At 42.7% G+C, this 14,636-nt stretch overlaps 1 protein-coding gene across 9 annotated transcripts in view; it reads right to left on the bottom strand.

Moving 5' to 3' along the window:
• Positions 1-14,636, bottom strand: part of RIN2 (Ras and Rab interactor 2) — a 224,041-nt gene that overhangs the window by 50,198 nt on the left and 159,207 nt on the right. Inside the window, exon 2 of one of the 9 annotated variants that reach the window (XM_011280989.4) lies at positions 13,672-13,798. The exons of the other annotated variants lie outside the window; for them this stretch is intronic. The gene's annotated coding sequence lies outside the window, so the exon portion shown is untranslated. The remainder of the gene's footprint in view (positions 1-13,671; positions 13,799-14,636) is intronic. 9 annotated transcript variants of the gene reach the window in all.

The raw sequence follows: 14,636 nt of genomic DNA, 5'->3' as shown, positions 1-14,636 counted from the left end.
AGGACAGGTAGAAAGACACTACGTGTAGTTTTATTAAGTTGCACAGATCTCAGATTCACCTAAGGGAAACCAATAATTTGCAGCAGAATTTCCAAATGATGTCCTTTCCTGTCTCAATCCAGAACTCCAGAGGGTGGCATAACCTATCAATGAAGCTTCTAATGACCAGGCTCCCAACCACCACATAGGAGGTGTGTTTACTTTGACTTTACAGTCCAGTCTCTTTTCAAGTAAATGACATAGAGAACAAAGCAATATATAAAGTACATAAGCTTTTGATGTAGGTTGTCTCTGGAAAAAAATACTGGTTCAGTAAATATAGTCAACAACCTTCTATACATAAGAATCCTAATTCAGCTGTTGAATAGCAAAAATGAAGCCTAAAGGGACTAGGTACGAGGCATAATGTCAAGTTATTACTATCAACAATGTGGTACATTCCATTTGACTAGAGGGTCTCAGCACAGGTGCAGTGTCCTCCTGGATGGCTCTGTCCTCAGGATATGGGGACAAAACAAGTATACACAAAAACCAAAAAGCTGGGGTGCCTGGGTGGCTCAGTTGTTTAAGCATCCAACTTCAGCTCAGGTCATGATCTTACAGTTTGTGAGTTCGAGCCCCGCATCAGGCTCTGTGCTGACAGCTCAGAGCCTGGAGCCTGCTTCGGATTCTGTGTCTCATTCTTTCTCTGCCCCTCCCCAACTTGTGTTCTATCTCTCAAAGATAAATAAAAATGTAAAAAAAAAAAAAAAAAAAAAAGAAAAGCCAAACCCCCTCTGTGTGCATTGAAAACACACCTTCATTAAGCTAAACAATTATATTTTTGAAATGGACAATTTACATCAACATCTGTTGTAAGCTATCCTTGATTATTTTTTAAAGACAAAAGCTGTTACAATTAAATACTTAAAAATGTGCTATGAATTTTTCTTTCTAAAGCAGACCGGTAGATCATAATTCAACTAAAAAGGGGATGGCTTTAGTGAATTAACAACTTCTAAAAACATCTCATAGAATCAATGGCAAGTCCTCTAGAATTAAGTAAAGCAGGCAGTGACTCTAATCGAGCAAGGCTCTCATACACCACTTCTTATGGTTCTCTCTGGCTCCCTTCTGCATTTTTGCATGTGTGAGAATGTATGCCTCTGCACACTGTCCCGTCTGCCATGGAATTTGGTACGGGTGAGATCTACCTGCGTGGAAAAGCCACTCTTATATTTTATCTAGGTACTCTGTTTTGCTTACACTTACAGAATTAACGGGCCCTGTAAACTGGGACATCTGGAGGCATTTAGATGACCAAGTCAGCAGGAGAGGTTGAAGGAAGGACTATTAGGACCTTCTAAAATACAGCTTGGCCTTTGGCTTTTGCCTGCTTCTTCTCTACTCCCCAATTCCTGGACCCAGATTCCACCCCTGGTCTCCTATATCAGGCTTTACAAAGGTATGGAAGGTGATTCTCTCTTGGCAGGGGACTCACTGCTTGCTTCCGTGCCAATCCTGGTCATGCACTTAGAGCTAAGTAACCCACAAGGGCCACCTCAGGTTTGGATCTGAAGTGGTGAGTGGCAGGCTCCATCCAGGTCTTACCTGGATTTCCAGCAAAGTGCTCCCTGATAACTCAAACTTTAGGAAGACTCAATGCTCTTTCTGAAGCCTGAGCATTGGTGGACCTTCCCAGCTTTTAAGAAAACTAATAGTTTTTCCTTGTTTACATGATGTCTAATAAACAGTCATAGAATGAATCATGACAAGTCGATGGAGTTAATTATAATAACAGGATGCTGATCCCATCAATAAAACACAAGAAAATGAAAATAAACAGCAAAAGCAGAGCCTTGGCTTCCAAAGATGCTTTTGTCCAGGACTTAATTATGGCTTAAGAGTCATACTGCCTGTTTCCCTAACAAAGAGCTGTAGTCCTGCTACAAAGCAAAGAACTCAAAAACAAACAAAACCATACTTGATGGGATAGTGTAGATTAATTCTGATACTTTATAAATTCTCTATGGCTTATTAAAATTGACAACGTTTCCCAAAGAATGTTGGGTATACCAAGGCAGTCCATGGAGGCATAATTTTGAATGCCCGGTTCTTATTTTAATAGCTACATCTAGGGGCGCCTGGGTGGTGCAGTCGGTTAAGCGTCCGACTTCAGCCAGGTCACGATCTCACGGTCCATGAGTTCGAGCCCCGTGTCAGGCTCTGGGCGGATGGCTCAGAGCCTGGAGCCTGTTTCCGATTCTGTGTCTCCCTCTCTCTCTGCCCCTCCCCCGTTCATGCTCTGTCTCTCTCTGTCCCAAAAATAAATAAACGTTGAAAAAAAAATAGCTACATCTATTTAGTGTAGTTCCCAATTATGGCAGAGATATTAAGTTTACTTTTTTTCCCCCAATTCTTCTTATTGTGGTAAAATATACACAGCATAAAATTCACCATCTTAACCATTTTTAAATGTACAGTTCAATGGTGTTATGTAAATCCATATTGTACAACCATCACTACCATCCATCTCCAGAACTCTTTTCCTCTTGCAAAACTGAAATCTATCCCTAGTATAAAGTAACTCCCCTGACCTTGGGAAACCACCATTCTACTTTCTGTCTCTATGATTTTGGCTCCTTTAAGTACCTTACGTAAGTGGAATCATACACTATTTGTCTTTTCATGACTGGCTTACTAAGTTTACTTTTTAAAATATATGTAAAAGATCAGTAAATTTAAAGAAAAACTGTTAAGTAAATCAAGAATAGGCAAGATGGTGCAAGAATAAGAGAAAAAAAATGTGGCCGCAGCAGGTGGGATTTGGGCTGAGACAATATGGACTAAAACATAAGGATATTTCCCCCATATTAATGTTTATATACCTTGCTCTTGGACTCAAGGGAAAATATGATCCCCAAAAAAGCATCTATTTGCCATTACTCAGCTCTCTCCTTGCCTGGGATCAAGCTACTCTGGAGTGCCCATTGGACACTGGCTCCAACCCCCATGTCAAAACCAAGGTCACATCCTGTCCCTTCCCCTACATCCTGCAGCTGCAAGTAATCTTTCAGCACACTCAATTCCTTAGCCCACTGTGTATGCATCTCTGGGGCACTTAGCCCATTTGACTCTGCATTATACTTATTTCTCTTACTAGCCTAGCTCTACCCCAGGCAGGCATTGACCTCATGCCTGCTGTACGCATGATGGGGGATTGGGTAGGAGGTCATCTGCAAACAACATGTCTAATCCTTGTGAGTGAGGAAGAGGAAAAGCTCAGTGGGCAACAAGAAACATCATAGACACTGGGGTCTCTCCATTAGCTTCTTTCTGGGTCCTCCGTGCGTAACCTCTGATCCAGACCTTTCCTCAGCCAGGCCCAACAATAGAATCTGGCTGCTCAGCTCCAGTTTAGGAGACAAAAGGTTCTTGTCTCTGTGTTTATCAGGAAATGGGTGGCAAAAATCACCACAGCTACCAAGATCCCTCTGGCCTTTGGCCATCTTAAGGCCTGGGTAAGAAAAGGAAGCAGCCCAAATTCTTCCAGAACAACAAATCCAAAGTGTTAGCAGCTCCTTCCTCACTGCTCATGAATTTCCTTCATTGGACAGCCCCTCCAACCTCCCACCAGCTGGCAAGGGGTGGGCTTTGGATATAAAAGCCAACACTGAGTTTTAGCTGACACCCACTGATGCAGGGCATTAGTGATACATGCTCCATTCAAGGTTCTCAAATACAGAAAGCCTTATTCCAACATGGGGAATGAGATTTAATTCCAACAAAAGAGGTTGACATGTACTAGCTGTTTGAGCACAGCTCAACAGATGGTCCCTGGCAGGTCCTCGTGGCTGGAATGTTCTCCATCGACCATTAGGGCCTAGTCCCAACCTGGACTCTGGTGCTTGCCATCCTCCACTTACAGATAGGAAAAAGAAAGGATGAAAAGCTTCTGCTCTTGACATTTCTGTATTGGCCTTTCCGTGTGTATGCTGTCTCTCAAGGGTCCTCCCTTCCTCATTCTGCCCATGTGAAGACTTCAGCCTTAACAAAGCTTCTTCACATGATGTTGCTTCAATGGGCCTCAATGGCAAGAAATGTGCAACCCGGGGCATGGCACTGCCCAAAGGCTCAGGCTTCTAGCTACATGAGGCCAATGCAGGAATCATCTGAAGAATCAAGGACCATGGGAGCACCTGGGTGGCTCAGGTGGTAGAGCATCTGACTCTTGGTTACGGCTTAGATCATGATTTCATGCTTGTGAGATCAAGCCCCACACTCTGAGTGTGGAGCCTGCTTGGGATTCTCTCTCTCCCTCTCTCTCTCTCTCTCTCTCTCTGCTCCTCCCCCTGCTTGTGCTCTTTCTCTCTCTCTCAAAATAAATAAATAAACATTAAAAAAAAAAGAGTTGAGGACCAGACTGAAGTCAGAGTCCTGCATCTACATGGTCTTTCTCTTGGAGCATTAGATCCTTGTGTATATATCAAAAGGGAAGCAAATACACCCCAAAAGCCACACCGTGGCCAACATGCCAAGCTTGGTGGGAACTGAATCAAGGGCTTCCTTAATCTTTGGTGAAGAGAAGTGAGGAGTCTGTCATCAATGGTTTCTGAAAATATATTAGTAGAAGAGGCCTCTTATGTGGAGAGACAGAAAAAACAATTGCTTGTACTAAAAAGATCCATCTGATAAAACTTGTTGGCACAGGAACCAATTTCCGTTATACACACAGATACACACACACATATATATATACACACACATACATATACACACACATACACACACACATATATACACACACAACCCACATAGAGCAAATGAAAAATTCCCAGAAAAATCTGTTTCAAAAATACCTAGTAGTTGATGTCCAATGATATCTTACTTTCAATCATTTGAAATCTAAAACATTTCTTTAGAGTCTGTGAAGCTGAATTAAACCCCTCCTCTGTAATATTTAAATCTGGAGAGAAAGGGAGGTTCAAATTGATTCTGGTTCCACACAGGGCCCTGGCTAATCTCTCAGTTGATAGAAAAATTGCCAGGGGAGCTGAGGAAATTTTACCCCCCCATTCAAGATGGTAAAAGTATGGGGGAGGCCTGGAGGAAGGGATATCCCTGTAAGGATCACTGTGTGTTTACCTGAGTCCAAGGGGTATTAGAGACTGTCTAGCTTAGCTTCCCACTTGAGGGAAAACACTAGAAACTGATAGAACTGGGTCCAGCTCTCTGAATCATGCTATCTCCCTAAGCATACAAGTTGATATTTTAATTCCTCGAGGCCTCTTTTTGTCCCCTAAAACTCCAAAAGGAAAAAGGCTAATATATTTTGGGTTCTGGGTTTTGTTCCCTCACACGAAGAAGGGCTGCTGCTCTCTGAGCGAGGGGGCCTGAGCTTCCTCAAAAGGATTTCTAAAAGCACATCCACAGAGGATTTTTGTGAAAAACTTCCAGGGCCTTCGGTGATTTTTCCACTCTATCTACTGAGGACTAGGAGGAAAGAATGAACAAGGCAGAAACGGGAACAAAAACACACATCTGCCTCCAGGGAGGAGGAGGGATTGCCATTTTCATAGAGGAGAAAGATCTGGTGACTTCTGTGGCCTACGAACTTCCTGTCATTGAGTCTCCAACTAAAGATGAAAAGGGCAGATATGGAGACAATACTGGCAGGGGCCTTTATTGAGTCCTGTAAAACTAAGAAACAGAAACAAAGAAACTGTTGTCCTGGCTGCTCTTGGAGTTGAAAACAGGAGAAGGAGCCAGGCAGGCTCTAAGTCTTGGCCCACTGACCTTTGACCCTGAGCAGTAGCATGCACGAGTCTTCACAGAAAGGCAAGCATTTCATGGATTTGCTGTTCTTAGTGTTTAAGTGCTTTGGGTTACACTAGTGCTATTTCATGAACTAAATCACAACTGCATTGTGACCAATAAGATATTTTGTGGTCGAATCAACTATTACCAATGTAATAGTGAGGCAAGGTATGTAAAGGGTAAAGCATATCTAACTCTAGAGTATGCCGTTGATAAAATTATGTGCCCAAGGGTACCATGGATTGGGAAGCCAGCCACTAAATTGGAAGGCACTGTCCCTCAACAAAAATGGAATCAATATCTAGGACACACTGTGCATTTTCAGGATGATCAGAAACCCCTTGTAAGTCTGTTAAAATCATGCATGATCTGCCATTTAAATGCACAGAAAAACATTGGAGGGATACATACCAAGGAAAAGAAATACACTAGTTAACAAACAATCAAAACCAGTTCTATCTCTAGGAGTGGGTTCATGGTAATATTTTTATATTTTGCATTGTGTTTTTTTCCGCAACGTACATCAAAAAAATAACTCTTACATGTTTTTTTAAAAAAACCTTCCTCAATATAATAGATATCACCAGTCTAAACAGACTAAACAGCTGTTTGGGGAATTTTTGATCTGGAGGCTTAGCTAATTTTTTAAGGTTAATGTGGGAGCTCATCTTTCCTAAAACCACATCCTATCTGGAGTTACCTGCTTCCTCCTTCAGGTACTGGAACATCTAGTATACTCCACTATTATATTCTATTTACATTATATGATACTCGTTTATAATTCATGCTCCTTGCAGGCTCTACTGTCCAGGTATTTCAAATAAATAAATTATTTCAATAATAAATTTCAAGAAATTGTCTTGAAGTTGGACTTAAGTGTTGCTACACCGATAACAGTACAAGTAAAGAGTTGGTCAATCCTCATAGAATTCCTTGAAACCATACTCCAAAGACCTGGAAGTGGCTTCAAATCAAGAAACAGTTTAAGGGATTAGCAGAGGAAATGAATCAAGCTAGTCATAGCAGAATGTCTTCAATGGGCATGATAGGAAAATGTCTTACTGCAAAAACTGTTATCACTATGTGATCTCCTCTAACTATGAACAAAGCCATGACCCCAAAGCACTCCACCTGGCCTGCCTCCACTGAAGGAAAGAGTAGCTATGTCTATGGTATCACTTGGGAGTTTCAGATGAAAGGATTCTTGACTTTCAGAATGCAATCTAAACTCAAGTCAAAGAGCTTCTCTTTCCTATCTCCCATCAGATATTCTTAATGCTTATTTATTTTTAAGAGAGAGACTGAGCACAAGTGGGGGAGGGGCAGAGAGAGAGGGACACACCAAATCCAAAGCAGGCTCTGGGCTCTGAGCTGTCAACACAGAGTCCAACATAGGGCTTGAACTCACAAACCATGAGATCATGACCTGAGCCAAAGTTAGATGCTCAACTGACGGAGCCACCTAGGCACCTCTGCCATCAGATATTCTTTAAGAATGTGAAAGGTAGGGGCACCTGGGTAGATCAGTCAGGTAAGCATCTGACTGATGCTTGATTTCTGGTCAGGTCAGTTCATGAGATGGAGACACATGTCAGGCTCCATACTGACAGTGCAGAACCTGCTTGGGATTCTCTCTCCCTCTCTCTTTGACCCTCCCCAGCTTGTGCATATGTGTTCATGCATACTCTCTCTCTCAAAAAAAAAACATTAAAAAAGAAAAGAATGTGAAAGGTAGGCACTGAAATATCCAAGAGTTAGTGGAAATGTGTGTTTACAATCCTTAGAAATAGATAATGTGTGAGAAGAAACCATAAACTTTTAAAAAATATTTATGTATGTAAGTATGTATGTTTGTAATCTCTACACCCAACATGGGGCTCAAACTCATGACCTCAAGATCAAGATTCACACGTTCTTCAGACTAAGCCAGCCAGGCAACCCAAAGAATTTGATAACACCAAACACTCTTTTCATGGTACTTAAGATACTGTAAGATATGTCCAATATTCTGTAGCCAAAGATTATTGTGAGCTTCCCATGTTCTGCTGAACCAGACAGGAGCTCACGGGAAAGGAGGAAAACCAACCTTTGTGACACATGTGTTCTAGAAGAGTGGCCTGTTCTCAGAGGCTGTGGAACCTAAAGATGAGCCCCCAACCCTGAACTAATGGCCTATGGTACAAGGAGCATTCTAATATGGCAAAGGAGGAAATATTTATTTTGCTGGATAACAGTGCCTATGACACAGACACTGTGTGAGAAGACAAAATACAAACTGATTTCTGCATCCGATGACTCAACCTTTTTTCCTGACAACCTTGTGAATACACTCTCCGACATCTTCAGAAGAAAGCGGGTATAAATTAATGAAGAATGATCACTTTGTATCTGACTTTTCAAGAGGAAAAGATGGAAAGGAATAATATGGACTGATATCAAATTCCATGTCTGAATTCACTGTAGTTGAAAACATATATTTAAAAAGAAAAGAAAAGAACGTACATTTTTTTAAAATATGGAAAATTGCATTGGATGCAGATGTAAGAATTAAAACTTCTAGTATAGCTGTATTAGATTTATGCACATACATTTTTAGTTTTATGACGCAGCAGCTAATGGTCTTGACCAAAACAATTCATGAGATGCTGAATATATCTACATGTAGGTACTGAACAAAGTAAAGCATAAAGCAAAAGAATCCAAGACACAGGGAGAAATTCATTGGCAGTTTTTTCTGCTACAGGTTTATGATCTAAGATTATATGCAAAAATATAAATAATAAAAGGTACGTACATATTTATACTTTTCTCATAATTTCTGGATTGTCTTCTGTTTTTATCTCCTTCCCCCAAATAATCCTTTCCATAGATATCATCCAATGAACTCACTGTGGGCTCAGAATGCCCCATGACTTTACCCTTGAGCTTAAACCTGTAAGAATTATAAAATGATGCCCTGCTAAAACAAGGAGTTCCCATTCCTGACTCCCACAGAATTAACATCAGTACTTGAGTCACGGCACACAGGTATCCTTACCTGTCTTCATCCATCATGTTTCCAGAAGCTCTAAATCCACACACCCATCCAAATGGCTAAAATAAAAAAGCACTCAATACCAAGCGTAGACCAGGAGAATAGAGAATTCAGAAATCTCATATACCGTTGGTGGAAGTGTGAATGAATAGGAGGACTGGAAAATTTGGGGGCACCACTTACTGGTTTTGAATTATTTAACCATCCTACAACCCAACAATTCCACTCCTATAATCCTAACTGAGGCATGTCCCCAAAAAACATGCACAAGAATGTATAGCAGCATTATTCAAAATAGCCCCAAACTGGAAACAACTCAAATATCCATCAACAGTAGAATTGATAAGCCAATTGTGTTGGGTTCGTGCAATGGAATACTATACAAAATGTCGAACGAAAGAAGTCAGGGTTAAAAGAGCATATGCTGTATGATTCCAGTTATATGAATTTCAAAAACAGGCAAAGCTAATCTATGGCAACAGAAGTCAAGAGAGTAGTTATCCTCAGGGTCCACAGCACTTCGGGGGTGCTGAGAATGTTCTGTTTCTTGATCCGGGTGCTCCTATGTAGTATGTTTACCACTGAAAATTCATCTAGCTGTGTTCTTATTTCTTTTTCTTAATCATGTTTTATTTCAGTGGAAAGGTTTTTTGATAAAGCAGCACTGAGCGAAAATGGGTTGCTCCGGATGGCCACAGAGCAGCTAGCTATGGTCACTGTTGTCAGGGGAGTTAATGCAGTGAAACGTTGGGCATGTCTTCCCCACCCTGTAAGCCACCAAGCTTCTCTTCTGACCTCGTGTTCTAACATTGGTCAAATGGAAAAAGTGAAGGGTTGTACCAGGGACTGGCAGTCTGAACTTCTTTTGGTTTTGGTATCAATGCCACTGCATAGCGCTGGGAAGCTCAGAACTTCCTGGGGCACTTAGCCCCTTCCAGAAGAAGTCAGTGGAGGTGACCAACTGCTACACTACAATATTGGGCAGAGCTGGCCAAGGAATTTTTGAGTTCTGTGTGTTTGGTTCTGGGGTGGGGTGGGGTTGGGGGTAGAGTTTCAAGACCCAGTGATCCCCAGTGATCCATTTAGTCTGGAGTGTACCTGCAAAGTGACAATAGGAGTGAGGGAGGGAAAGGAGAGGAAGAGAGAAAACAAAGGCAACAACTGCCTTCAATGACCTGGTCCAGCCAGAACCCTCGGTATCCTGCAAAGCCAGCCTGAGATTCATCTCATAAACTTGCTTTGTTTGATCCCTTTATTCTACTTGAAGACAAAGGAAACTTTAGAGACTTATCTTAGCCTAGAGGTGATGGGTCCAGATGGCAATGAGGGTGGAGCACTGGCCTACATCAGGCCTGATGTACTTGCCCCCAACTGAAAATGGACTGTGAACTCATAGGGAAGGGAGAGGAAAGTACAAGGCCTTCATTTCCCCACACTCTGGTCTCTGGGCAATGAAGTGGAGAAAAAGAGGAAATAAGAAATAGCATTTAGAGAGTGCAGGAACAAGAAATCCTTGATCTCTTTCCTGGCTTCCTAGCTTCTTTTTTGGTAAAAAGCTAGCAGAGGGCACAGAGTTGATTTAATCAGATGCTCCTCTACTGGCAGACATTTACAACAGCCCATAACCCAGATATGATGGAGGAAGCATGGCTGGCACATAGTGGGAAGGTGCCCTGGTCCCTCTTCTTTGCTGAGGAGAAAGCTTAAGGCTCATCACACATTTTCAACTTCGTATTTTTTTATGCACCAGCTGGGGTCCGCTAACTGCTTTACAGGGTAATGTCTTGTTTCTGCAAGAGGCTTCTGATACTTTAATACCTATAGAATATCCAAAGGGCTGGCATTTTTCATTCATTCATTCAAATGTTTACTGAGTGTATGCTACATGCCAGACACTATTCTAGGGCACTGAAAGACAAAACAAAACAAAACAAAACAGAACAAAACAATGAACACAGAGCAAACCTCTGCTCTCAATGAGCTTCCCTCCTCATACTGGGAGGCACAATTTAAGCAAGTGGACATATATGTCAAATCTGTACAGTACTATGAAAAAAAAATAAAGTCAGCTAAGGTGACAGAAGAAATGAGGGTCCAAAGGTGAATGCTTCCTGGAGGAAGGGCATTCCAGGCAGAGGGAATAGTAAGTGCAAAGGCTAAGAGGTAGGAACCTTCTAGGCAAGGAGCTGGTGGGTCTGGAGCAGAGGGATGAAGAGGGCAGAGGTCATAAGAGAAGACGGTGAGGGGATGTGAGAAGTCAGAGCCTGGAGCATCTCAAAAGACATGACGATGATTTTGGTTTTAAATGAAAAATACTGGGGGCACCTGGGTGGCTCAGTCAGTTAAGCATCAGACTCTTGGTTTTGGCTCAGGCCGTGATCTCATGGTTTGTGACTTCGAGTCCCACATTGGGCTCTGCACTGAGCAGAGCCTGCTTGGGATTCTCTCTCATCCCTCTCTCTCTGCCCCTCCTGCATGCTCTTTCTCTCTTTCAAAAATAAATAAATAAACTTTAAATGAAAAATACTGAAGGGCTTTGAACAGAAGTGACATGACTTGGATCTAGGTTGACAAAAGTCAGATCCTTCTCTATGCTGCTTAGAAAACAGCCCAGGGAAGGCAGGATAGGTAAAAGCCGAGGCACCGGGAAGGTGTGTTCTGCAGCGGTGCTAAGAACAAGTAGTCCGATTGGGATTCTTACAGGTAGGGCTGCCAGGGTTTGGAGACGGATGGGAGCACAGAGATAAGAGACAGACAGGCATGAGGGATGGCTGTGAGGCCCAAGCACCTGCAGGCATGGTCACTGGGATGGGGGAGACCAGGGAGGAAGCAGATTTATGAAAGGAAACCAAGGGCTCAGTGTTGGTCTTTGTGAGTCTGAGATGCCAGAAGTTGGGCTGAATGGACAGCTGGATGCAAATATCTGGATTTAAAAGAAGACCAATCTAGGGATCTAGGCTGGGAATCATCAGCATATGCAGGGCATCAAAGCTACAAAACTGAATGGGATTAACTATGAAATTACACTAGAGATCTCTTTTTAAAAAATAAACAACATATTGTGTTCACCTGCTGCCGACATGGTACAAAGTCCTTTTCCAGCTATTAACTCACTAAATCTTTCCAGCCACCCTGAAGTCAATCTCTATTATTATCCTCATTTCACTGATGTGCACACCAAGGCACAGTGACTTTTTAAAAAAAAAATATTTTTAATGTTTATTCTTGTGAGAGAGAGAGAGAGAGAGACAGAGCATGAACAGGGGAGGGGCAGAGGGAGAGGGAGACACAGAATCCAAAGCAGGCTCCAGGTTCTGAGCTGTCAGCAGAGCCCAATGTAGGGCTTGAACTCATGAACCATGAGATCGTGACCTGAGCTGAAGTCAGACACCTAACTGACTGAGCCACCCAGGTGCTCCAAGGTGCAGAGATTTTTAAGCATCTTGCTCAAGGTTAGTGGGAAAGAGAAGGGGGTGGGGAGGAGAAGAGAGGCTGAAGTCTTGAGCTCTGGGTGCTCTGGAGTTAGGAGGTGAGGGAGATGAGGAGAAACCAGCTAGGTGATCAGAAGCAGCAGCAGGCAAGATGAGAGGAAACGAGGGAGTATGGTGTCCCCAAAGCCAAGCTAAGCAAGTGTCCCTGGAAGGGAAGATAGATCAACCATGTCAGATGATGCTGATAAGTCAGGAGGTGAGAACATACCACTGGATAGGAAAATGACATCTTTACTTTCACTAACCTGGTTTTGAAATTAACCTCCTCCCATTTCGAATGCAGGCAACAAATGCCAGTGGTTCCCACAGTAGCTGAGACTCTGTCACCAACAGAAACCCCGAAACATTTTCATTGCTGGTACCTAAGTACTATTTCTGCTTATCTTGGCTTCTAGATGAAAGTAGTTCCTAGACCTTGCTATTTATTTTTATTTATTTTTTTAATGTTTAGTTATTTTTAAGAGAGAGAGAGAGAGAGAGACATAAAACAAGCAGGGGAGCGGCAGAGAGAGAGGGAGACACAGAATCTGAAGCAGGCTCCAGGCTCTGAGCTGTCAGCATAGAGGTCGACATGGGGCTCGAACCCGTGAGCCGTGAGATCATGATCTGAGCTGAAGTCAGATGCTTAACTGACTGAGCCACCCAGGTGCCCTATAGACCTTGTTATTTAATGTGTTAATAAAGAAGTACCTGTGCTATGAAAGCATGCATTTTAAGAATTCTGATCATTCTACTGCGATAGAATTGTTTTCCTTATGTCATCCTACATATTTTATTTTGTGCATTTAAAATATGATTCTGAGAAGGGGATCCATGACACACAAAAAAGTTAAAGATTTCAAGCTCACTTCAATATTAACCACAAAGGAGCAACCAAAAGCCAACACAAGTAGAGGAACAGCATTCCTCACCTAGCGCACCAGCTTGGCACTTAACCCGCCATCCAACAAACTAAGAGACCATAGACACTTCATGGTGATTGTGGCTGGGGTAGATGAGGCTATTATCACAGCTCACACTCACCGAGGATGCCACAGAGGAAGGTGACTTCAGTACATCTGTGTAGCCACTGGGATGTGCCCAGTCAAGGCCCCTGGGGTGGGGGGTGATGCTTCTTCTCTCTACAGGGTTTTCACTTGAGGTAAGGTCCTCTTTGCCCTACCTCTCTGATATCTGACCACCTTAACATCATCAGGCAAAATAGAGGAACTAACAGCAAAGTCACCACTCCACACTTCTACAAGATCTGGGAAAGACCCCAGGGCAGAAGCCACAGCCTCATTAGTCTGGCTTTTTTCCAGATCACACAGGTCACACGTTAGTAGAATGAGGGCCATACTGGAGCTTTACCTCGTAGGGTAGTTAAGAGATTCAATGAGCCGGCAGCTGTGACGCACTTACAACAGTGGCTGGCACATGGTAAACACCGTAGGCATTGTTCACCAAAGACAATCTTGCCTTTTCTCTTTCTTTCTCACTAAAAAAAGCACCAATAATAAAATGCCTCTGAAATTTCACAAATTCAGTGTTAACCAACACAGCATTCAAGAGTAAGTGACATTAATTTGTAAAACATAGCTTTTGTGGAATGCTTACAGTCATTCTCAAACTTGAAAAGAAAAACATAGAGATGTTAAAGAGTAAATGGCAGCCCAGCTCTCCCACCCCGATAACTACTGCAGTCAGATATCAAGATTCTGATGGCACCTGACATACTATCATGTCTTCTAGCTAACCTAACATCCCTGTGCCTTACACACACGGAGGGCTGGTTTCTGCCGTTGGTGTCTGTCATCTGCAGAGTTTGGGACTATCTTGCAGTACTGCGTTTCCTGGATGTAGGACAAGTCAGCTCCTCAACCTCTCTTCTTTGCCTTTTTGTCACCAACCTGGACTTCCAATTTAATTTTTGCTCAATAATGCGAAGGGTAAAGAGAAATCCCTGGCTAAAGTTCCACAGAGTTTGGCACTATTCTGACTGTGAGGTGGAGAGATTAATTAAAAATCACTGTGCATTTGTTCAGTTTATGGGGGAAAAAATTAGCCACCAAGGTCAAGGGAAATCATGGAATGCCAGGGTGCTGCGCAAGTAGCTTGGGCAAGTAGCTGTGGTCTACTCCCCACATTTTGTAGAGAAGGAAAGGAAATGGAGGGCATGTAGCATTTCCACAGCTATGAGGGAATACAGTTCCTCCAGAGACACAGGAGAGTTAAAGCACCCCCTTCCAGCTGCAAAGTGCCTCTTTGCAAATTGCCTGCTCTCCCTGCAGTCTATGGCAGGGAACAAGTTGGGCTGGTTTGAAACTTGCCTGGGC

This window comes from Felis catus, chromosome A3 (genome assembly GCF_018350175.1).
Source record: "Felis catus isolate Fca126 chromosome A3, F.catus_Fca126_mat1.0, whole genome shotgun sequence".
Lineage (NCBI taxonomy): Eukaryota > Metazoa > Chordata > Mammalia > Carnivora > Felidae > Felis > Felis catus.
Note: the sequence above shows the minus strand (reverse complement) of the source record. Positions and strands in the feature narration are given on the sequence as shown.